We start from the raw sequence: 24,947 nt of genomic DNA on the forward strand, positions 1-24,947 counted from the left end.
AAAAAGTACAAGTGGAAGGTAATTATTTCATGCCTGTGAAGTCCTATGAGAAAGAGACGGGGGGCTTGTGCTGTGCTGGGGTGGACTAAGCCTCCACTATGACACTGTCACTGCAGGTTGGAGCTCCGAGTTGAGTGCAGACTGCTCTGCTCCCGGTCCAGCTCCCTGCTAATGCACCCGAGAAAGCAGTAGATGATGCCCCACCAACCAGCCTGGGTCCTTGTAGTTCCTGTACGAGACCAGCGTGGAGCTCCTGTCTTTTGCCTGGTTCAGGCCAAGCCCTAGTTGCAACAGCCATTTGGGAAGTAAAACAGCAGAGAGATTGTGAGAGGACTCAGATTGGTAGTATGCAGTTGGGGTATTCTGGGTCACCCAGTCATTTTTTTCCAAATATAAAACGGTATCTTCCCCACCATGTCTTGGATTCATCAGCGCACGTTTCTCCCAAGAGACAAGTGCATACTTAACATATCAAGGACATCATTTGTATGACAACAACTGAGTGTGTACCATTCGTATAACTAAACGGATATCATGTATATGAGGACAGCTGAGTGGACAGCATGTGCTTGAGAACACTTTGTGAGATATACAAAACAAAAGGAATTCCCAAGCAGAAGTATAGAAACAGTTGATGGGTCTTGTTGAAAAGCTCAATATCTTCTCCCTTATGCTATGTGACCCTCGGTCTACAAAGTCTGATGCCACTAATAAACTTCAGCTGTTGACCATCAGTCAGTAGTCCACATGTGTTATTATCGGCTCCATGCACCAAGTCCATCGCTGTGGGACAATGACAATATATCATACAAGATGGCAGTATATTCAAGATGACCACAGTTATGTCAAGTGGGACCCCTGTAATATCAAACACGTCAGGAGATGTTCCTGAAAATTACAAAGGCATCATTCCTGAATGCTGCTGAATTTGGGAAAATTACAAAAAGACAAAAGCAGCCACTGTCCTCCTGCAGGTCTTTTCCTTCGCTGGATGATTAGTTTCCTATTGTTTTTTTTTAGAGATTTATTTTCATTGGAAAGGCAGATAAACAGAGAGAAGAGACAGAGAGGATCTTCTGTCTGCTGAGCCAATCTAAAGCCAGGAGCCAGGAGCTTCCTCTGGGTCTCCCACACAGGTGCAAGGTCCCAAGGCTTTGGGCTGTCCTTGACTGGTTTCCCAGGCCACAAACAGGGAGCTGGATGGGAAGTGGGGCCTGCCAAGATTAGAACTGGCACCATATGGGATTCCGGCGCATTCAAGACGAGGACTTTAGCCCTAGGCTACAGTGCCAAGCCCCATAACTGAGTTTTTATAACAGTAATGAGATGCAGCCAAATTCTGTAACTCTCAAAAGTTCTTAGTAAAAACATACTGCAACTTTCCTAAAACAAAAGTATCTGTGTTTTTAAAAACTGAAAGTCCCCTAAAAATAGTACAAATACTACAATTTTGTTTAGTCTGTGCAAACAATATAAAATTTGGAATTTTAATTCCAAGGACTATTTACCTTTAAATATAATACATGCCCCCAAATATGTGAATGGGTGTGTCTCAATGGTGGTTCAAAATGTTTGTGGAGAAATGGAATGGAGAGTTTATCTTGATGTAAAACATTTTTGAAATGCAAGCTTAGGGTGGGGGTCTTCAAAAAGTTTAGGGAAAAAGCATTGATGCAAAACGACCTAAGTCCACTTTCCATGAACTTTCTGAAGTGCTGTAATTTTTTTTTTATTTTTTTAGATTTATTTTTTTTTATTATTTTTTTATTGGAAAGGCGGATATACAGAGAGGAGAGACAGAGAGGAAGATCTTCCGTCCGATGATTCACTCCCCAAGTGAGCACAACGGGCGGATACTATGCCGATCCGAAGCCAGGAGCCTCTTCCGGGTCTCCCATGCGGGTGCAGGTTCCCAAAGCTTTGGGCCGTCCTCCACTGCTTTCCCAGGCCACAGGCAGGGAGCTGGAAGGGAAGCGGGGCCGCCGGGATTAGAACTGGCGCCCATATGGGATCCCGGGCGTGCAAGGCGAGGACCTTTAAACACTTGCGCCACCGCGCCGGGCCCAAGTGCTGTAATTTTTGTCTAGAGATGGAAGGGGTGGGGGAAGACAGTGCTGGGACTGCAGTACTGAAGGGGCTCAGTGTGGGTGCTCTTCCTTTAGAAGTCGTTTGGTTTAGGCTCAAAGCCTTGGGACCCTGCACACCGTGTGGGAGACCTGGAGGAAGTTCCTGGCTCCTGGCTTCGGATCAGCTCAGCTGCCCTCCGGCCACTGCGGTCACTTGGGGAGTGAATCATCAGGTGGAAGATCTTTGTCTCTCCCTCTCTCTGTATATATGACTTTGCAATAAAAATAAATAAATCTTAAAAAAAAAGTTGTTTGGTTTTTCTGGAGGTTCTTGTTGGGACTGGAACTAGCGTTTCCGTTGCAGCAACGTGGCAATCTTTCCACACTCGTGCTCCAGTCGTCCTTACGAGGCCACTTTTCACAGCATTTCATCTCACCGAGGAGTAAAGGAAACGCAGCATTTTCTAGTGGGAGAACAGGTTGCCCGAAGCAGGTATCCATCCCTGCAGGTGGCTTCCTGGGCTCAGGGCCAGAGGTGACAGCTGTGTTCAGCGCCTGGCGGCTCCCTGCTCTGGCCACTCTAGGGAAGGAGTCCCCGCTTTCACCCGAAGCTGATTCATGAACCCCACCTTTCACCTCAAGTTCACAAGAACGTGTTGGGTTAAAGAACACAAAGTCCCATTCCTGCGTTCACAGAAGCCTTTTCTTGCAGCACACTGCAGTTGTTGTTTTAGCCGCTGGGGTTTTGATTTGTGTGAGTGTGGTTTGTTTTTCCGTTTGGTTTCCTTTGGCAGTGAGCACACACTCCACCTGCCTCGGAGGGCCTTTCCCTCCTTCCCGTGGGTGCAAAACCAGACACAAGGGCATCTTTTAAACTCCAGAAACATTCTTTGATACCCAAGAAGGTTCAAAACCCGTAATGTGGGGGCGGGTGGGTGGGTAAACTTTACGTTTTGGAGAGAGGCAAATAGCAAACTCGTGCATAGCGGGTGCATTTAGGGCAAAACGGGTTGCAACGCTGGGTTGAGAGACGTGAAGACTGGAAGAACAACTGCGGACGTGCTTGGAGTTTCTGAGCCTAACCCGCTCCAAAAGTCATTCTATTTTTCCGGGTCTCGACACCAATGTGTCCAAGAACAGGATTACCCATCTAACCCGGTATATTTACCTCAGGGGCGGTCGTTGGTTACCTCACAGGCTGGCTGGGCGGGGGGCGGAGGTGGTCTTTCCCGGGCCTCCCGGGCCTCCCCGCCGTCGGCACCCCGGCCTCCCCGCCGCCGGCACCCTGGCTCCCCGGCCGCCCGGGGCTCCCCGCCGTCGGCACCCCGGCCTCCCCGCCGCCGGCACCCTGGCTGCCCGGCCGCCCGGCCTCCCCGCCGCCCGGTCTCCGCCCCGCGCCGGCCGCGGCCAGCTCTCCACAGAATGACCCTTAGTAACCCCGCCCCGCCCCGGGCCGCCAGCGCCGCGCTCCCCGGCCGGCCTGCGATAGGCCCAGCCCGGCACGCGCCACCGCCCGCGGGCCAATGGGCGGCGGCCTCTCCGCATAAGCCACAAGCGCCGGCCGGGGCTGCGCGTCCCGGGCGATTCGGCTCAACAGACGCTGCTGCCGGCGCCGGAGAGCGACGCTGCGCTTGTCCCCGCGGCCGCGGCTGGGACCGAGGCGGAGGCGGCGGCGGCGGCGGCGGCGGCGGACGGGCCTCCCCCGCGCGGCGGAGCGGCCCCAGCCGGCGGGCGCGAGGCGTGGATGCTGTGGGGGCGCAGTCGGGCCTGCGCGTGGGCCCGAGGCCGAGGGAAGCGGGGCCCCGGCAGCGCGGTGAGCAGCGGCGGCGGCGGCGGCGCCCGTTGTGGGGGCGCCCGGGGGAGCCGGTTGGCGGCGGGCTGAGGGGGTGTGGAGGACGCGGCCCTTTCGGAGGAGCCCGCGGAACCTGCTTCTCTGGGCGGCGGGTGGGTGCGCACGCCAGCGACCCGCAGCAGTTGGGGCAGACGCCGAGGCTGGCTGGGGTCGGGGGTCCCCGGGGCTGCTCGGGCCCACGTGAGGCCGGCCAGCTGTGCCGGGCAGGGAGGGAGCGCACGGCGTGGGCATCGGCGGCCGCGGAGGTGGGCTGATGCCTGGGGGTTGGGAGTAGCAGCTTGACTTTTTTTTTTTCCTCCGTGCGTTGTAATTACACACCAGGACGTGCTGGGCTGTGTGTGTGTGTGTGGGGGGGGTGGGGGAGACACAGGAGGCAGCTGCGTTTCGCAGGCCGACCCGTGGGGTGGCGGGATGAGGTCCGTTCCACCGCCGAGGAACCCGAAGCACAGATTGGGCAGGTTGGCCCAGACGGGCCGGTTTGAGCAAAGGTGCTGTTTGATAGATAAGGTCCCGCGAACGGAGGGAGGCACAGGGCAACAGCGACGTCTTTGAAATCACTGGAGGAAGCAGCAAAGGGGATGGGGGCTTTGGGACAGCGGTTCTGGCCACATCCCATAGCAGGCAGCCCGGCTTCTTTGGGGCCTTTGTTAGGTGGCACTCGGTGACCTCGGAGAGCTTGTCTTTTTGACAGCCCTGCCCGGTTGGCGTAGTTGTTCCCACTTCACAGCGGGAGAAACTGAGGCTTGCCTGCCCGCGTGAACTTGACGGGGATGGTGAGGAGGTACTGGCATGGCCGCCTGCCCTGACCCGAAGCTCTCGCCACGGGAGAGTCCGGTGGGTTGGAGTCTTAGGGGTGCAGTGGTGCTGTAGGTCGCTGTAGGTCTTGGTGAAGGACCCCACAGCCCATTTTGGGTCTCCAGGTGAGATTGGAGCGTGGAGGGTGCTCCTGCAGTGTGCTGGGTGGCTGTTGAGGGGCGACCTGCAGTTGTAGTGTGACTGGGGGCGACTGCGCAGACTTTGCTCCTTTGTCCCCTGGAGTCATCTGCAGTTCTCACCCTGTAGGTTTGAGCGAAGCCTGTCAACCAGTCTGACCTATGTTTTTCTTTAGGCCACCTGCTTTCTCAGCTGTTAGTACGGTGGGATGGTGCATGCTGGGTGTAGCGCAGAGTGGCCCACCCGGCCTGGGTGGAATTGCCAAGTGTCTTGGGGTCTCGCTGCGTCTGTAAGACATCTGAGCAGATGACTTGAAACGCACGTAGACTCTGAGTCCCAAAGCTCCTGGAAGTTAGAAAGGGTGGTGGGAGCTGGTGACTCCCTGCTGAGCCTGGGGTGAGGGATCGGGTCTTAAAGCCTAGAGGTCAAGTTCAGTTGCGCAGGTGCTGTGCTGGTTTTGGGTGACTGGCTCACTGCTCGGCTGGATTCTTTTCACTTGGGTTGTGTGTTAGGCACCCCTGTTAGGCGCCGGAAGAGGAGAGCAGCCGCCAACAGCATTGATGAGATCCCTACCCCCAGGGAAGACCCAGACAGGAAGCGAGTGATCATCCAGATAAACATCTAATTACACGTTCTGTGACCCTCCATGAAGGGAAAGCGTGGTGTTAATGAAGGTTCTGTGACCCTCCGTGAAGGGAAAACCTTGTGTTGATGGAGATTGCAGTGGGATCCTGCCGTGCCGGAGCTCCAGGCTGGTGGCAGAGCCGGGAGGGGAGAGAGCGCAGCTGTTGCGGTCCCCGCCTTGCATTTGGAGGCTGCCATGAGGTGTATGTCATGCAGGAACTGGGAACATGGGGGTGAGGACAGATATCACCTCACACTTGCTATGTGAAGTGCCACTCCAGCTCACGTTGCAAGGTGAGTACGTGGGAACTTTGTCCGTCATTCTGAATGTCTGTCTTCATGGCAGGAGTTAAACATCTCCTGATACTCTGCCCCTCTGGAGATGAACAGTAGGAAAACAGTACTCTCATGTGAGATTTGGATTTGAAGACAAGATTCAGATTTTTTTTTTTTCAGAAAAACTGGGCTAAAGGTGACAGACTTTAAAATACTTTATTTAAAAATGTTTATTTTACTTGAAAGAGCTACAGAGAACAATCTTTCATGTGCTGGTTCACTCCCCATATGGATGCAATGGCCAGAGCTGGGCTTCACTGAAGCTCGGAGCCAGGAGCTACTTTTTAGGTGTCACGTGTGCAGGGGCCCAAGGCTTTGGGCTGTCCTTCCACTGGTTTCCAGGAGCACAGGCAGGGAGCTGGAGCAGAAGGGGCGCTGCCTGGACCTTAGTCGGCGTCCACATGGGATGCCTGTGCACCAAGCAGAGAAATAACGTACTGTGCTCCCATACTGGACCCAGCAGGCTTCTTAGATTTTAGATAAACATTGTCATAATTATAAAAAATAGCCATTGTTACACTTTACAGAGTGATATACAATTCTCATATCTTAGGAAGCAAAAAAAGGGTGACCATTGTGGCACGTGGTTCTCAGCCAGTGCTTTCATTGACTGGCATCCTGTAGTGTCAGGTCTCCTGTCCACTTCTTGCAGATTTGCCCAGGAGACAGCAGATGACGGCTCACAGGCTTTAGCCTCTTGCTGCAGTGGCAGGCTCCTGGCTTCCATGTGGCTTAGTTGCAGCTGCTGTTGGCGTCTGGGGAATGAACCAGCAGCTGGAAGCTCTCTGTGTGTCCCTTCTTCCCTTTTTTGTCACTCTGCCTTTCAAATAAAATTAATAAATTACTTAAAAGAAACTTCTTGCCACTTAGGAAGGAAAAACAAACAAAAACCGTAATGGCACAGATTAGGAAATAAAAGCTGTTAAGTAAATAAGTATTTCAGTTGAACTTGTATGAAGCCATATAGATATTTATTTACTGCATCAAATGCCATCTGCTTGCAGAGCATCATCTTTAGCAGGTGTACTGTGGATGAAATCAAAAGGTGAACTTGACCAAGTCCCTGCTTTCAAGAATTCAATTTAATTATCACAAATAGTTAAAGTTTTCTTTTTGTTTCAAAGTACTGACATGTTAGCTTTTGCAAACATTATAGGGTAAACAAATATTCCAAAAAAGTGGAGATTTTTAGGCACCAAATTGTCAAATCATGGTCGTAAACTGTTTATGGAGTCAGAGGAGGAGATGTTGGGTGAGGCTGGGTTCCGTACTAACGGAACTGCAGGCGTCTGTGCCGTTCCGTGAGCCGGGAGACAGCTGTGTTTTGGATGCGGGGAGAACCCGACCTTGGATTTGGAAATGCTCAATTAGAGCTGCTGTGAGACCTACGGGAGCTACAGGTTTAGTGTTAAGAACTTGGGATGGGTCTCTCGTTGTAGAGGTGTGAGCTGGAATCCAGGGTGTGCATGGAGATTGTCTAATGAAACATAGATGAAGCTGAAGGGAGGATGATTGGGGTAATGACGGGTAGAGACGCACGTGGTGGCCCGGAGAGTGAGAGGTCGCGCAGAAGCCATGTCCCCGCAGGGGGAGGGTTAGTACTGTGGAAGGCTTCTCTAACAGGAGACCCTTCCATTGAACCCAGCGATGTGGAGGTCACTAGTAACCTCGAGAGACGCTGCTGTGTGGTGGGAGGGGGATGGCTGAACAAGTGGGGGTGGGCGAGGAGTGGATGGAGACAAGCGAGGCACACTGCTTGCAAGAGTTTGGATTTAAGCATGTTTACAGGCTGATGGTAAGAGTTGATTGAGATGGAGTGTTGAATATAGCTGGGGAAAGGGCTGCTCGCTTGTGCAGAAAAGCATGGAAGAGATGGGATTCGGGCAGAATGGGACTTGTGCCCCTGCTGGAAGCAGGGGATACCCGGCTTACCCGTCTAGTTGGAAGACGGTCTTCTAACCCTGGAAAATCATGGCACCGGGAATCTGGAAATGACAGAGCTGCTGCTCCTGAAGAACTCGCAGTTCAGGAAAGCAAGGAAGGAGAGGGATAAACATTGCAGTGTGGTGTGACAGAAGGAAGCCTTTGAGCAGATCCTTTACTGTTTGCTATATAATCAGCGGTGGAAGCTGCTAGGGAATGCAAAATGTGGAATGGTTGCAGAGCGAGGGAGAAAGCGGGGTGAAGAAGAGAAAATAGACTGTCTTACCTTGATCTTGGAGTGAGTGTATGTGCGTGTATGAGAGAGTAGAGATTGAAGAGGTTATGATAGTCTTGAAGAATATTGTTAGAAAAATGAAGCCAAAAGTAACATCCCCCCCCCACCCTGCCTCTTAGAGATTTTGATTTGAAAGGCAGTTACAGAGAGGAGGCTGCACAGAGGTTTTGCATGTGCTGATTTACCCTCCCAGTTTCTGCAATGACTGCGGCTGGGCCAGCCTGAAGCCAGGAGCCTGTATCTGGTCTTCATGCAGTGGGGTCCACGGAATAGTCTTTGCTGCTTCCCCAGGCCCTTGGCAGGGAGCGGATCAGAAGCGGAGCAGCTAGGGCTGGCACCCATGTGGGATATCAGTGCCGCAGGAGGAGGTTAGCTTGCCGTGTGCTGTGCTAACAACACCCTTTCTTACTGCCCCGGTACTGCTGCGGAGCGCTAGACTTCCCATTACCCCTGTCTTGTGGGCAGCTTTTAAACTCTCTATTGTAGATTTCTGAGGAAAGAACTTGGCTTTTCTTTCATTTTTTTAAAGATTTATTTATTTATTGGAAAGTCAGATATACAGAGAGGAGGAGAGACAGAGAGGAAGATCTTCCGTCCAATGATTCACTCCCCAAGTGACCACAACGGCCGATGCTATGCCAATTCGAAGCCAGGATCCAGGAACTTCTTCCGGGTATCCCACGTGGGTGCAGGGTCCCAAAGCTTTGGGCTGTCCTCGACTGCTTTCCCAGGCCACAAGCAGGGAGCTGGATGGGAAGTGGAGCTACTGGGATTAGAACTGGCGCCCATATGGGATCCTGGCACGTTCACAGTGAGGATTTTAGCCACTAGGCCACGCTGCCGAGCCCAAGCTTTTCTTTTTCTAAACCAATGGATTGGTTTAGATTGAGGATACTGCCTTTATAATATCCTGGATTTCATTTTTATTTCTGAACGTGTGGTTGTGTCTGTGAAGGAGCTGTTTCACTTGGGGACAGTGTTGGGGTCTGTTTTGATTACACATTAGTCATCATTCCAAATAAACCCCACCTTCTTGTGTGTGATGCTGGAGAAAGCAGAAGGCATAGTGAACTCAACTGAGCTGTTCAAGTAGAATTTTCTTCTTGACCTTGAACGTAAGATATCTGTCCTTCGTCATTCCTTAGGAGGAATCAGCGTCCCCACCCTTTAGGTTTCTCCTTTGGATCACAATGTAAAGGAATTGAAGGTGCCATAACCTGTCAATTGCATTGTTCATTTTTCTGTTATGTATATCTGTTATGTTTAGAATAGCTGTACAAACTCAACGCTCCTCTTCCAAATCTTTGCCTAGTCATTACTCAGGATGAGGTATTTATTGTCCTTAGGCATTGCCTACAGTTTTAGTATGCTTAATTGTATCGCAGTCAGTATATGTGATATTGTTTTGTATATTTTTAAACATTGTATAGTTGGTTCTATGTGCATTATGCAAGATCTGTTTTCACCCAACACTATCAGTGTGACTTCATCGGATGGGGCTCATTAATGCAGGGCTCATTAATTAATTTGTACTGCTAGTGACATTACATTTTAGGCTTACAACTAGGCAGTTATATAGAGAGAAGAGACTGAAATCTTCCATCTGCTGGTTCACGTCCCAGATGGCTGTAATATCTGGAGCTGGGATGTTCTGAAGCCAGAATCCCGGAGCTGCTTCTAGGTCTCCCATGGGGTACAGGTGTCCAGGGAATTGGGTCATCCCTTGCTGCAGGCCATAAGCAGGGAGCTGGATTGTAAGTGGAGCAACCAGGATTCGCGGGGACTTGAGTTGGTGTCCATATGAAATGACAGTGCCACAGACGGAGGCTTAACCTTCTAAACTACTGCCCTGGTGCCACTGTTGTGTTTAAGTATCAGATAAAGTCAACATTCCAATAACTATGAACTTATTAATTGAATTTATTTTTAAGGTTTGCAGTAATTTTTTCCCTAAATCTCAGTTTTTTTAAAAAAGATTTATTTATTTTTATTGGAAAGGCTGATTTACAGAGAGGATGAGAGACAGAGAGGAAAATCTTCTGTCCAGTGGTTCACTCCCCAAGCGGCCACAACAGCTGGAGCTGAGCCAATCCAAAGCCAGGAGCCAGAGGCTCTTCCAGGTCTCCCATGCGGGTACAGGGTCCCAAAGCTTTGGGCCGTCCTCGAGTGCTTTCCCAGGCCTCAAGCAGGGAGCTGGATGGGAAGTGGGGCTGCCAGGATTAGAACCGGCGCCCATATGGGATCTCGGCGCATGCATGGGGAGGACTTTAACCACCATGCTATTGCGCCGGGCCCCTAAATCTCACTTTGTATTATTGCTCTCATTTCAAAGAAGTCTTATCTTCACATTAAAAAAATCTACCTTAAATTTTGAGTGCATCATAACCTTTTGTTAATGGGGGTTGGAACACAGACCTTGCTAACGGCAGAGAAGTATAAATTTGGAATTTTGCTTTGTTCTGACACCAATAGTTTCAAGTTTGTCTTGTGCTTTGACTCTTGGGCGTACATAGCAGCTCATGGAGAGAAGGCTGATCTGGGCTGCTTTGCATTTAGACCGCCGGCGGGAGCCTCGATTTTGAGAGCTTTGTGTATTGTGACCTTGATGATGATGGTGTTTCTAAATGTGATGAAGCTTGAAGATTCATGAAGCTTGTGCCTCACCTATTTGTTCTTAAAAACATTATTTATTTATTTGAAAGGTAGAGTTAGAGAGTTAGAAAGACAGACAGAAGTTTCATTTAGTGGTTTTCTCCCTGATGGCCCTGTCCCCAGCCAGGAGACGAGCTTGAGCCTCCTGCATGGGTACAGGGTCCTAGGCACTTGTGCCTTTTCCCACTGCTGTCCCGGTCGCACGAGCAGGGAACTGAATCACAAGTGGAGCAGCTGGGACTTGAACCGGTGCCCACGTGGGATCCATTGTGTCACAGGGGTGGCTTTGTGTCTTCATCTTTCTGTGAACTTTTTTGAACTCCTTTGAAAGGTTTCATCAGCCTGATTTTGAGAAGGAACTATTGCCTTCCATGTGTATAACATTTGATGCATGAATTTGAGCTTGTGATTTGTCCTTTCTCAGCCGTCCATTTCAATTTCTGTATCGTGAAGACGTTCAGGGCTGCTGTGAGAATTGAGGGAGCCCGCAGATCGTTTAGGGCACACAGTTGATTTCTTAGGTTAGTTACTTTCTTCATCTCTGCCTCTCGTGTTTCTTAATTTCTTTTTGTTTCCCTGGTCTCCTTTCTTCCTCCATTTTTATTCAGAAATAGGTTTTTTTTTTTGTTTGTTTTTGTTTTTGTTTTTAATAACCAGTGACGTGGTGCCTTGAATCTGGCAGATTAGCAAATCCATTATAAATATATCATTTACGGATGCCTGGTAGGAATCAATTCCTGAAGGACAAAAGTGTCCAGACTGTATGGAGATTCAGAACAGGATGTTGTAAATGTTATACGTGTGGTACAGGAGAGAGTGAACTTGGGCAGAAGAGCTAAAAAATCCTAATCAAAGCGGAGACTTAGGCTGGATTTGAAGGAAGGGTTGAGTTTAAGAAAGGTACTCACAGTGTTATCTGAAAGCAGTGGAGTTAGGAGCAAATTGATCAAATTGAGCCATCACCTGCTTTGGCATGACACAGAGGCTGTGAGGATGAATCATGTCCTGTGAGACAGCAAGGAACAGTCCTGTTGGACAAAAGCAGTGAAGTCTCATTGATGGATTGATTCAATGCGGAAGGCAGTTGCTGAATTACTTAAAAGCCAGGATAGGGGCTGTCCAGCGTTTGGCCTGTGTAAGGCCATGAAATCATCTGATCTGTCTTTAATAAGGCGGGTGGACTCTGAAGTTCAAAAAATGGTTAGTAGGCTAACTTTTAAGTTGAAAATTTTGTATGGCTTGCTAATGATGTTATAAATATTCAGATTGTCTTTGGTAGAAAAAGGGTCCCCATGCCTAAATTAAAGGTTCTAGGAATAGGAAGAGAGGCCAGGCTGCCAGCAGGTGAAGGGAACCAGGTGGCACTTGAGTGATTTACAGGAAGAGCATCAGGGTGGGGCCTGAACACCTGTTGGTAACTGCAGCTGTGCTGGGCAGTGTGGCATTGTCCAGATGCCATGGATCCCACTGGGCTTCAGCTTTCTTGTCTGTAGTTCCTTCTTGCTTAAGAAAGTATCTGCCTTTCTTTTTACCTTTCTTTTCTCCCTCTTGGTTCAATATTTTTGTTACTTGGACTGTAGTTGTTGGATGTCTTTGATACGCTATCAGTTAGCTTTTGTGAAGACTGTATGTAGTTACTACGTGGAATTCACTGCAGTATTTGCATGAGTTTCTGTGCCTTTCAAATTTCCATCAGTACGGCTCTCAGGAATCCTCTCAAAGGCAGTGGTCTCTGCATAAGTGGAGTAAAAAGAAGAAGTATCTGGTGTTAGGAGCTTACAAGATTCCTGCTTTGAGATGTATGATACATTCGTAAGTAATTAGAGTGCCCTCAGGGTTTATTGGATGGCTAGAGAAGTTTGGGCTGGGATTGGCAACATTTGGGTTGTCAGATTGTTGAATCAATTTCCACGTTAAAAGATGACTAGGATTAGGATATGTCCAGGAGGAGGCAAGGCATTCTAGGGAGAGCCAAGAGAAGCAAAGGGAGCAGAGAGGAAAAGGCAGGATTCCGCACATGGCTGCTGGTTCAAGCAACAGCTGCTCCAGTTCTGATCCAGCTCCCTGCTGAAAGCAGCAGAGGGTGGTCCAAGTGGTGGGCCCTGCCGCCATGTGGGAGACCCTGAAGGAGCTCTTGGCTTCGGGCCAGCCCCGATCTAGCCTGTGCAGCTGTGTGTGCTGAGCCAATGGATGGAAGATCTGTGCCTCTCATTCTGTTTCTGTGTTTCAAGGAAAAATAAATAACCCTTTGTAAAAAAAAAAAAAGGGGGGGGGCCCCCGGCGTGGTGGTGCAAGTGGTTAAGGTCCTTGCCTTGCACGCCTGGGATCCCATATGGGCGCCGGTTCTAATCCCGGCAGCCCCGCTTCCCTTCCTGCTCCCTGCCTGTGGCCTGGGAAAGCAGTCGAGGACGGCCCAAAGCTTTGGGACCCTGCACCCGCGTGGGAGACCCGGAAGAGGCTCCTGGCTTCGGATCGGCATAGTATCGGCCGTTGCAGCTCACTTGGGGAGTGAATTATCGGACGGAAGATCTTCCTCTCTGTCTCTCCTCTCTGTATATCCGCCTTTCCAATAAAAAAATAATAAAGATAAATCTTTAAAAAAAAAAAAAGAAGAAGGCAACAAAGGGGGACACGGAGGTGAATAGAATTGGTGTCAGTGTGAAGTGAACTTGAAGTTGTGGCAGGTGTAAATGTTTGCCTGAGCAGTGTGGAATCGGTATCTTCTCTACCTGCCCTCTTTCCTCTAGTTTTTCCTTTTGGACAATGCGGAGGTTTAAGATTCATGAGTGGGCAGCTAGTAGAGTCAAATTTGGGCTGTTCTGGAATGATCGTGTTCCACTAGCAACATAGTTGTGAAAGTTTGAAGTGGGATAGGGGAACATTTTCAGGGTTGAGATTGTGGGGTACTGCGGAACCTGTCAATTTCATTTGTTCATTGCTGAGGCTTGAATTGATTTTCCTTTTTTCTTTGAGGACCTGTTTATTTGAAAGGTATGGTAAGACAGAGACCTTACATCTTCTGGGTCACTCAGATGACTGCAGTGGCCAGAGCAGGGGCAAGCAAGAGGCTGGAAGCAGGAGTTCATCTGAATCTTCCGCATGGGTGGTTAAGGTCCAGGCTCGTAGGCCTCTGCTGCTTCCTCAGGCCACTAACAGGAAGCAGGATTGGAAGTGGAGCAGGTGGGACTTGAACCAGAGCACGTATGGGATGCTAGCAGGAGACAGCGATCACTGACTTCCAGAATTGCTTTTCTAATCATTAAAACCTTGTCTGTTTGGAATCACAGATACAGAATATTCCCTTTTGCCCTCTGCTTTTACTTGTTCAGCTTGAATCGCTGCCAAACAAATAATATTGCTGTTGTTAAGCTGTTTTCCCCTTTGTTTCTTTTTAGTGAGTATTCACTTTTGTAAGAAAGGTATGATGGCATGGAAAATTTGGGGTTTGTTCCCCAAATGGCCCAGTGGCTGGAGCTGAGTTGATCCAAAGTCAGGAGCCAGGAGCTGCTTCTGGGTATCCCATGTGGATATTGGGCTCCTGTATCTTGGGCTTCCACTGCTTTCCCAGGCCCTAAACAGAGAGCTGGGTGGGAAATGGAGCAGTTGGGACATGATTGGCTGCCTATTTGGATGTGGTCACCACAGGCCGAGGCTTTGCTTACACATCATGGTACTAGTCCCCTTTGGTCTCTCTCTTTCTCTTCTAAAACCACCGTCTTTCTTATCCATGTTTATTTGACAGGCAGATATACAGAGAGGAGGAGAGACAGAGAAATCTTGCATTTGCTGGTTCACTCCCCAAATGACTACAGTGACTGGAGCTGTGCAGATGTGAAGCCAGGAGCTTGGAGCTCCTTCCGGGTCTCCCATGCAGGTTCAGGGTCCTAAGCTTTAGCTTGCTCTGCTACGGCATGTTCCCCCACCCCCGCTGTCTTTTTAGAAGTTACCTGTAGAGAGGGAAGATGAAGGAATTACAGGTGCTCAACGGTGAGTTGACAATATCCAGTCAGCAGGCTGCTTTAGTTCCTCAGTTAATACAAAGATAAATTTGAATTTTATTGTTACAAAATGTGGAAGCAGTTAACTTTTTGTGGTTTAAGTTTATGATTAGGAATGTTAGAGTTAAAACAATCTTTAGCAGTACTGAATAGCAATAAACACTTATGATAACATACCTAACTGTAATTTCGTTTGTTAGTTTTGCAATTGATCACATTTTAGTTAAGACCAATGGAAAACTTCAGTTAGATGGAACAGTAGTTTATGATTCTGCTCTGCTGTGTGTTTTGAATTTAATGTCTTCTCTAGGATTTACAACAGTTTGTTATTTGAAAAATAAGCTGACCAGACTGCAAAAGCCCCTGGAGAGTGTGATATATGGGGCGGGGAGTGGGTTCTGTGGAGGGCTTGTGGGCTCCTTTATGATGGGCGGCAACTCCCACTAGTGAGCATGAGAACCAGGACTGGGGGCGGGCCTGGCTGGACAGGCAGTGGCACCTGCTGGCATGAGTGTAGGCTGGAGGGTGGAGTTGGTTGAGTTAGGCTTCAATGCCCATTGACTGGACCAGTCCATTGCACGTGTTGGCAGGTACAGGAGCCAGAGCTGGGGGTCCAGTCCAGTGGGGGATTATTGGGGGTGGCTCTGACTGGGCTGCTGCTCCCCTTGGTGTGTCTGAGGGCTGAGTATGCGTTGGGCAGGGCTGGGCTGGGCCGCAGCACCCATTGGTTTGCTGAAGATGGAGCGCAGAACAAACTGATCTACTACCCCAGTGAAACTTGACAACAAATTTCTGGGTCAGTGGAAACTCGGAAATGGACTGTGGCAGTCAGTTGACCTCAGAAATTTCTTATCCTTAGAGCAGCATTAGCAGCAGCTTCTTAGAACTATTAAAAACACATGAACAGAACCCTCAGAAAATGCTTCCCTGTGGGAACCCTGGGATGCCCCTGGGTGGCAGTTCCCATCCCCCAGGTAGGGTGGCAGTTGGGAGGCTGGGTGTGGTTTCTCCCCTTGCGTCTCCCTCCCCCATACACGGGAAGAAGACAAAAATGTGTTAACAAGGGTCTCACCCACTACCCCCTGATCCTCGACCCTTCCCACGCTGATCAACTATGTAAATAAACATCATCACTAATTAAAAAAAAAAAAGAAGAAAAGCTGGCCTGGTTATTTCAAGATATTTTACTACTGTTTTTGCATATATTTTAGAAATCATAATGTATTTGAATATTTGCATACAGTTTTTCTTAAGTATAATAACGTATGTTCAATGAGAAAATTTAGTAAATACATAAGAGCATAAAGGAAAGTTAACAACCATGGCTGCTTGGACATTTCTGTTGTAAATTGGAGCATTTTTCATCTTGGTGACTATTTGTATGTGTTAACAAAAGTGAGATTATATTGTGCATATTTGATACTTAGCCTCCATTTCCTCATCTCTTATTTATCTTGAACAATTTTTGTGTACTAATTGTGCTTTGAAAATATCTTTCTGCTTTTTGAGTCTACCCTGTGCACATAATATATTTTACCATTTCCCAATAATTGAGTACTTGTCCTCTGCGTCATTATACATAACTAATGAAACTTCTCAAGGAATATTGTTTCTTTTTATTAAGTATTCAGAAAAGTGGCTTTATTGGGTCAAAAGGTGAAAGATGAAAGATGAAAAAGCTCTTCATAAAAGTTGCGCATGTGTTTTTGGAGCGATTATAATTATGTGCCTTCAGGGGAATTTTAAGAGTATTCACAGTGTATCCATACTTACGTTTATATAATGAAGTTGACGAGAAAAGATATTTCATATTTGTATAACAAAATTCTTATATTTTGTGCAATCTTTATTCAGAATTTCTTACCAATGTATTTATCTTGGCTGTCAGTCTTTTTTTTTGAGACTTCTTTATTAGAAAATTAGAGTTACAGAGAAAGAGGGGGAGGGAGGAAGGAAAGGAGGAGGACAGAAAGAGAGATATCAAGACCAACGGATCAGCTGTCCTCTGGTTGACTTTCTAGATGGCCGCAGTGGCTGGGCCTGGGTTTGGCCCAAGTCAGGAACTCCTTGGTCACCCACGTGGATGGCAGGGACCCAAGCACAGAGTCACCTTTCACTGCCTTTTCCAGACTGCTTGCAGGGAGCTGGATCAGACGAGAGGAACCAGGCACCAACTGGTACCCATTTAGGATGTTGGTGCTGCGGGCTGTTGCTTTTCTTGCTGTGCCACAGTGTTGGTCCCAAGGTTAAAGTCAGTCTAATCTGGTTTAATTTAAATAGTAAGCTGTGCTTTTGCTCGTAAGCTGTATCTTGCTAAAATGTAATAGAAAATTTCTAGATTTAGATTTTATTTAAAGATACTAGAGTAAGAATTAGTTGGAGGATATAAATCTTCATTTATGTGAATCTTTGAAGAGGTAAAGTTGGGCATAATTATGTAAGGTGGTCTTTGGGTTGACGATCTCAGTGTTCTGTTAACTGTTAAGGTGAACGTTGGCACTTCAGTTAAATATAGTGTTAGGCCTTTTACTCTAACCGTTTCTCCCTCCAGGTGTTTGAGAATTAGGTTATTGTCTGCATGTCACACGGTGTCGCCATCACTCGTTCAGTGATGGGGGCTGGGGAGAGGGTTTGGGTATAAAAGCCTTGATAGGTAGTAGGGGTGGAGGGAAACATTCGTCCATGTCCCTTAGTCATGATTTAGATCAGGATAAAAGTCTGTCCGGGGCCCGGCATGGTAGCCTAGTGGCTAAAGTCCTCTCCTTGAATGCACCAAGATCCTCCTATGGGCGCCGGTTCTAATCCTGGCAGTCCTGTTTCCTATCCAGCTCCCTACTTGTGGCCCGGGAAAGCATTTGAGGACGGCCCAAAGCCTTGGGACCCTGCACCTGTTGGAGACTGGGAGAAAGCTGGCTCCTGGCTTCAGAACAGCTCAGCTCTAGCCATTGCAGTCACTTGGGGAATGAATCAACAGATGGAAGACCTTCCTCTCTCTCTTCTCCTCTGTATATCTGCCTTTCCAATAAAAATAAATACATCTTAAAAAAAGGTCTCTTTGTTACGAGTTGAAACCTGGGTTTTTATTCAATAAAATGTAGGCTGCTTTCTGCTAGTTTTTTGGGATACATTGTATAAGGTGTGAGTCACTAACTTATGTCTGAAAGAATAAAAACTCTTCTATCTTAAAAAAACAAGCAAGCAAAAACAGTTCTTTACTTCTAATCCAGAAAATTACTAGGAAAAAAATGTGTAAATTTGCCCTGATATTTACTCAGTTTTCACCTAGTGATTTTAAAAAGTTTTAAAATAATTCACTTGAAAAGCAGAGAGATCTTTCATTCCCTGGTTTCTGCCCGAATGCTCACAGCAGCGTGACTGGGTCAGGCCCAGGCTGGGAGCTCAGCCCCCACTGGTGACGGGCTCGCTGCCGGCTTCTGTGATGTGTGGGAGGTGAAATCCACTTCGGCACCAGGCACGGCAGCGTGGGACAGGGGTGTTTCTGGCAGCAGCTTTGTGGCTGGGCCCACTGTCTACCCCAGAAGTTCCTGTATGCTGAGGAAGATAGCTTACTGATGAGGTGTGCACACTAAAGGAACCATCGCCTCTGGGATGCCGAGGGCCGTGTGATGCGGCCTCGCTGAGCGGCTGACCGGTGTCTGTGGGCTGATGGCACACACCAAGGGGATCTCCGGCCTCTCGCCAGGCTCAGAAGCAGGCATGTGGCTCCTTAGCCCTTTGCTTTTCCCTGATGTTTCTAACTTGTTCCTTCCTGAAAAAATTATTGAACGTGACATAGGTAATTTTTCTAAGTTTCTTGAGATAGATGTTTTTTCTTTTTCTTTTTTTTAAGGTTTATTTTTTATTGGAAAGTCAGATATACAGAGAGGAGGAGAGACAGAGAGGAAGATCTTCCGTCCAATGATTCACTCCCCAAGTGACCACAACGGCCGATGCTATGCCGATCCAAAGCCAGGATCCAGGAACTTCTTCCAGGTATCCCACATGGGTGCAGGGTCCCAAGGCTTTGGACTGTCCTCGACTGGTTTCCCAGGCCACAAGCAGGGAGCTGGATGGGAAGTGGAGCTGCCGGGATATGAACTGACACCCATATGCGATCCTGGTGGGTTCAAGGCAAGGACTTTAGCCGCTAGGCCACGCTGCCGGGCCCAAGATAGATATTTCAAAGATGGATCGTAGTGTTTACCAGTTTGAAGTCGACTGAAACAACCTATGTACCTACAGTAACCAGTGCTAATGCAAAGTGATAACTTTGATTGTTCCAGGAAGAATGACTCCCGGCAGACACCTGAAGACGTCACAGAAGACGTGGCATTTGAGCTGGAGTTTGGCCTATTTCATCAGTATGAGAGTGCTGGGATTAGTGCCAGAATAGTGGCATAGTGAGATAAGCTGTCACTTTTGATGTTAGCATCTCTTATTGGACTGCCTTTTTGAGTTGCAGTCATACTGTTTGTAATCCAGCTTCCTGGTAATGTGCTGGGAAAGGCAGTGGAAGACGGACCAAGTACAAGAATGGCCCCTGCCATGCGTGTGGGAGACCAGGCTGGAGTCCGTGGCTTCTGACTTCAGCCGGATCCAGCAGCCCTGGCTGCTTTGGACATTTTTGAGAGTGAACTCGCAGATGGAAAATACGTCTCGATCTTTCTGCTTTTCAAATACATAAATCTTTTTTTTTTTTAAGGATTTATTTATTTTTATTGGAAAGGCAGATATACAGAGAGGAGGAGACAGAGAGAAAGATCTTATATCGGCTGGTTTGCTCCCCAGTTGGCCCAACAGCTGAAGGCTGGGCTGATCTGAAGCCAGGAGCCAGGTGTTTCTTCTGGGTCTCCCATGCGGGTGCAGGGCTCTAAGGCTTTGTCCTTTTCTCTGCTGCTTTTCCAGGCCACAAACAGGGAGCTGGAAGGGAAGTGGAGCAGATGGGATACGAACTGACACCCATAGGGGATCCTGGTGGATGCAAGGCGAGGACTTTAGCCACTAGGCTATTGTGCTGGACCCGAGATCAGTATTTCTTAAGAGATTGTATTTAGGAGATTGTACTTAAAGAAATTAATTTGTTCTTAAAGTACTTTTGAGGGTGTTTTAAAAATCAGACTTGGCTGTTCTTTGGAATGGAAAAGGCTAAGGAGGTAGCCATTTATCGAGGAAAAAATTTTTAAGGCTTTGATCTGTAGAGTGCTCAGGATCTGTTGAGGTAAATCAGAGCCTGCCATGTATGTGAACTTACTTTATTGGTGAGACAAGTTGTTTTGAAACTTATTTCATTAGGTAACTATGCTGACTACTACTCAAACACTTGGCACCATTGCCCTTCTAATGTTCTTTTCTCAGTAAAATGGTTTTTAGGCATAAGACAGTTTTTGGTTTTCTGCATGGATATTTCCGGGTTTTGGAATATTCAGTATCATTTCGGCCAAAATTATGAGAAGTTTCTTTTTCAGCAATGGGAGTTCTTATTTTTACTGTTGTTGGGATTGTAGTGGTACTGATTCTGAATCTTTACATTGACTTTTTGTGGTAACATTAAACAAGCTTGCTGTTGAGGCTGACGTGGTAGCTGCTGTTTTGGGGGAGGAAGGGGTAGGGTTGTTGAAATCTCAGATGAATTAAGGAGTTGATCTCAGTTTGATAGAAAACCAGACTGAAGAAGCTTGAATTACTCTTAGAACTGCATTTGAACACAGTTAACATGCTCATACTAATTGGACTTGTGTCACATGGTCTTAGTGTGTGGGGTCATTATTTTTTACATGCTTACAGTTATATCTGCCTAAGTCATTTTCATCATATTACATTATTTACTTTGCAACCAGACCAGGCAGAAGCTTGCTTAGGCTGCAGAGTTCTCCTTGGAAATGACAAAGTTTACGTGTGTAATACTCTTTGGGACATAAAAAGAATGCCTGTTCTAACCAACAGTATCTTGATTTGGGTGTTGTGGGGGCTGGTGGCTGATTTGGGTGGAGGGCTAAAGAGGAAGGAAGGTCAGAGTGTGTCATGTGTGACTAACAGGATTGGAATGGCAGATAGGAGTCAGGAAGAGTTTGAGTACTGGGACCACAGCGCACAGTAATTTTTTTAAAAAAGATTTATTTAGTTGAAAGCACTGCTACAGTGAGATAGGGCTTGCATTTGATGGGTCACTCTTCAAATGGCTGGAGCTGTGCCTGGTTGAAGCTGGGAGTCAGGGCTCCATCAGGGTCTCCTGGGTAGGTGCAGGGCCCAGGGATTTAGACTATCCTCCACTTCTTTCTCAGGTGTGTTAGCAGGGAGGTGCGTCAGAAGTGGAGCAGCTGAGAATCAGCGCTCCCGTATGGAATGCCGGTGTTACAGGCTGGTGTCACTGTGCCACAGTGCTGGCTCTGATTCTGTTTCTTCAAAGAGAAGGATAATGTCTCCTCCTCTGCGTACACCACTGGTTACTAGGTGCTGGAGGAAAATAGTTGAAATATTGTGATTTATTGGCTCTGTATTTTATATGCATGATTTATAATGTTTATAGTATGCTAGGAAACAATACTGAAATTACACATTTGGAATACAACTTTAGAGATGAATTGAGTGGGTGCTGAGTTTGTTGGCCCTAGGGAATGGATTGGAGAGTTCTGGATTTAGCTAGTTTCTGCAAGTGCATTTGCAGTAATTTTGTGAGAGTCCTATGCAGCGCAGTGTCACACTCGGCATATTCTCGTTGTATGTCCTCATATCATGTGTTAGATGATTCCATGGCTGAACTCTGGATGGAGTACCACCCAGGAACGTGAATCACTGTTAGGGAATTGCCCTTGATGCCTGGATAATTTACCTGTGATAATTAGGACCTGACTCTGCGTGTTTATGTTAATAAGGTTTATTTATGTGATACCAGAGCGCAGGCATGGTAGCTGCAGGTGATTACATTTTTTGTTTCTTATTAATTGTGAATAGATTTGTGCAATGGTTGTGTTTTAGGTAAGTCAGCAATATCATCTTTTCCCCTTAGTCTCTTCAAGGGAGTAGGTTTATCCCGTTGCTAGACAGAAAGCTCTGATGGAATGGACATTTAACTGTTCACTGTGTGCACCTGGTGTCTGACATCTGGGAGGCATTCCTGTTGAATGCATTGATCTTTGCTTTCCTGCCACCTAGTACAGAAACGGACTTGAGCAGAGGAGGAAGCATTGAGTAAGTTGGGTTGAAAAGTTTCAGCACAATACCAGAAAACTTTTGGGAGGCCAACAGCTTCACATCGAAAATGACCACTCTGTACTTGTTAGTGGAGCTCTTGAGTTGAACAAAATGGGGTTAATGTCAATAAATATGTATTTAAATAGCCAGTGACTGAGTAATGTAGCCAAATATAGTTTTAAAAATTGTGTGATAAGGAAGATAAGAAGCGATAGATTGTTTCAGGCCAGACTGCCTTTGTACTTAATGTCATTATTAGCATGTTCTCTGTGGCTTTTGACATTTGGTGATGTCCTCATTATCCTTCAGGTTTACCTTCTTTTGGATTTTAGGGTACTAGCTGTTGGTTCCTTTACCTTTCCTACTAGCTTTACAGTGATTATCCATAATTTTTCTATCTTATAACTGAAATTATTGCTTCCTGGTGATTCCATTGTATTTTTAATATATCCAATAAACTTATTACATTTTTGATGATGTTCACATGGTTAAGGATGCATGTCCATGTGGATTACTGATTAGAGTGGGTAGGGTTAAGTGGGGGAAAGTGGATGAGACAACTATTTCTAATCTCCTTTTATCTTCTGTATCTGGGGGTTTGGGGGAGAGAAGGGGAGGGGGCTGCTCCCAGCATCCCAATTGCTCTAGTGCCTGGGGTTGGGGAATGGCCCACCTGTTGTCATCCCAGGGTCCCCATGTGGAGCGTGTGCTGAGGGTACTGCTGAGGTGGTTTGATAGTTCTGAGATGCTGTTGATTTCCTTGCTCCAGGGTTGAGGAAATCCTTTCAAGGTCCATTGGCTGACATAGTCCACCTTTGTGTTCACTCACCCAGATACTTGCTGTCAAAGTTTGGTCAAGAGAGTTGTCCAGTTTGTTCTACCCTGCGTAGTACTAGACTTCCTCTGCAGGCCTCGTTGAACTGGTTGTCGTGTCCTACATGTGCATTGGGGCATGCCATCTGCTGCACAGGCTTCAGTAGCTGAGTAGGCTTAGTTCTGACACGAGCACTAAACTGTCAGACCACAGATCCTGTGATTTCCTCTGTGGTTGGAGTTCTAAGTCCAGGGGTCCAATTGGGGAGTCCCCAAAGAAACCTCACCAGAGGTAACCACAGATCTAATTCCTGTGTGTGCCTGGCAGTGTGGTGTCAGCATACACACTGGTGGTCGCAGTTACTTGGTCAGTTCTGTCTCCAGCCCCATCTCATATGCAAACCAGTGGATACTGCGGCCCAGCCAATCCCTGCGTGCCACACATTCGGCCCTCATGCACACCAGCAGGAACTCTAGCCTTGCCAGAGTAACTCCCAGTAACCCCTACCAGGCCCGTCCCAGCCTCAGTTCCTGTGCATGTTGGTATGTGCAGCAGACTGGTCTAGTCCATCCTGCATCCCATTTGGCTCTTGTACACATCAGTGGGTGTTGGATCTTAGCTCAGCCTGACCAGCCCCACTATCTAGCCTGCACTTATGCTGGTGGGTGCCATTGCCTGTCCAGCCAGGCCTGCCCCCAGCCCTGGTTCCCATGCTCGCCAATGGGAGCGGCAGTCCATCAGAGGGGTGCCCATAGTTTCTCTACTAGGCCCACTCCCAGCCCCAGATCTTGCACTTTCCAGGTGATTTTGTGGTCTAGGCTGAGAGGACTTGCCTCCAGTCCTAGCACCAGCTAGCTGATGCTGCAGCAAATCCCAACCAGCCTGTACTTACTCTGGCTCATATAAGCATTAGTGCATATGGCCACGTAGCCCTGCCTGGCTTTCCCCCTAATCCAGCTAGTGGTTTTTGTAGCCCTTCCCAGCCCAGTCTGCCCCCAGTCCCAGTTCTCCCACTCACAAGCAGGAGCAGTGGTCCAGCAGGGGAGTCCTTGCAGCCCCCCTACCAGGTTTGCCACCCCCCACTCTTGGGTCTAACATGTGCTGTTGGATGCTGCAACCCAGTCTGGCAACCCACCTCACCTCGGCATTCACCGGCAGATGCTGCAGTCTGGCTCTACTTGGCCTGCCCCCAGTCCCAGCTCATGCTGATGTGTGCTGCAGCCTAACCAGCCTGGATTGCCTCTAGTCCCTTTTGTAATGTGAACAGGCTGGTGTTGCTGCCTAACCTGTCCTGTCCTGCACCCTGTCCTGGTTCTCACATCTGTCAGTGGGTGTTTTGATGTAAAGGCTGGCTTGTTTCCAGACCTGAACTACACATATGCCAGTGATTATGGTAACCTGGCCTGGTCTGGGCTGCTCGCAGTCTTGGTTTTTGTGCTTACCTGCAGGGACTGCCTCCAAACTGAGGCGTTGCCCAAGTTTGCCTATCAGGTTGCAGTGACAAATCTTGTATACCCTGTTGGGTCTTAGCCTGGCCTAACTTGGTTCACCTCCTGTCCTGGAAGATACAGTAGCCTTGCCCAACTAACACTCACATGACTCACATGTTCCCCAACTGGAACTATGACCCACCAGGGGAGTTCCCCAAGTTCCCTCATCAAGCCCTGGTTCCCATGCTTACCAGTGGGAGCTGCAGCCCATCGGAGGAATGCCCACAGTTTCCCTGTTAGGCCCACTCCCATCCCCAGATCTTGTACTTTCCAGGTGGTTCTGAGAGGACTTGTCCCCTAGTTCCAGTACCAGCTAGCTGATGCTGTGGCAACCCCCAGCGAACATGTTGGGCTGCAGTACCAGCCAGTTCACACTTAGGGCCAGGACACGGGGCAGTCCAGGTCCACTCCCAGACCCAGATCTTATGCATGCTCTTAGCCAACACAGTCTTGGCCTTTGTGTGTGCTGGTGGATGTTGTGACCCAGCCCTCCCCATACCCAATTCTTGGATGCAGCTTATGAGTGCTGTAGCCTGGACCAATCCAGCCTGTTCCCAGCCCCAGTACCCATGAGTGTTGGTGAGTTCCATGGTCATGCTTAGCTCAGCCTGTCACTACTCCTAGCCCTCAAGCAAATGAGCTGGTATGGTGGTCCCACAGGAGTGAGTCCAGAGATCCCTGACAGAATCTGCTCCCAGATTCGACTCTCTCACATGCTGGTTAGTGTCATGGCCCAGCCTGACATGCTCTACCTCCTACCCCAACACTCATTG

At 48.1% G+C, this 24,947-nt stretch overlaps 1 protein-coding gene across 1 annotated transcript in view; it reads left to right on the forward strand.

The window, feature by feature from the left end:
- Nucleotides 1-3,793: 3,793 nt before the first annotated feature.
- Nucleotides 3,794-24,947, forward strand: part of ACSL3 (acyl-CoA synthetase long chain family member 3) — a 75,183-nt gene continuing 54,029 nt past the window's right edge. Inside the window, exon 1 of the mRNA XM_040982803.1 lies at nt 3,794-3,879. The gene's annotated coding sequence lies outside the window, so the exon portion shown is untranslated. The remainder of the gene's footprint in view (nt 3,880-24,947) is intronic.

The sequence above is a fragment of the Ochotona curzoniae genome, unplaced genomic scaffold (assembly GCF_017591425.1).
Source record: "Ochotona curzoniae isolate NIBS_2020 unplaced genomic scaffold, NIBS_Ocur_1.0 contig_3643, whole genome shotgun sequence".
In the NCBI taxonomy this organism is placed as follows: domain Eukaryota; kingdom Metazoa; phylum Chordata; class Mammalia; order Lagomorpha; family Ochotonidae; genus Ochotona; species Ochotona curzoniae.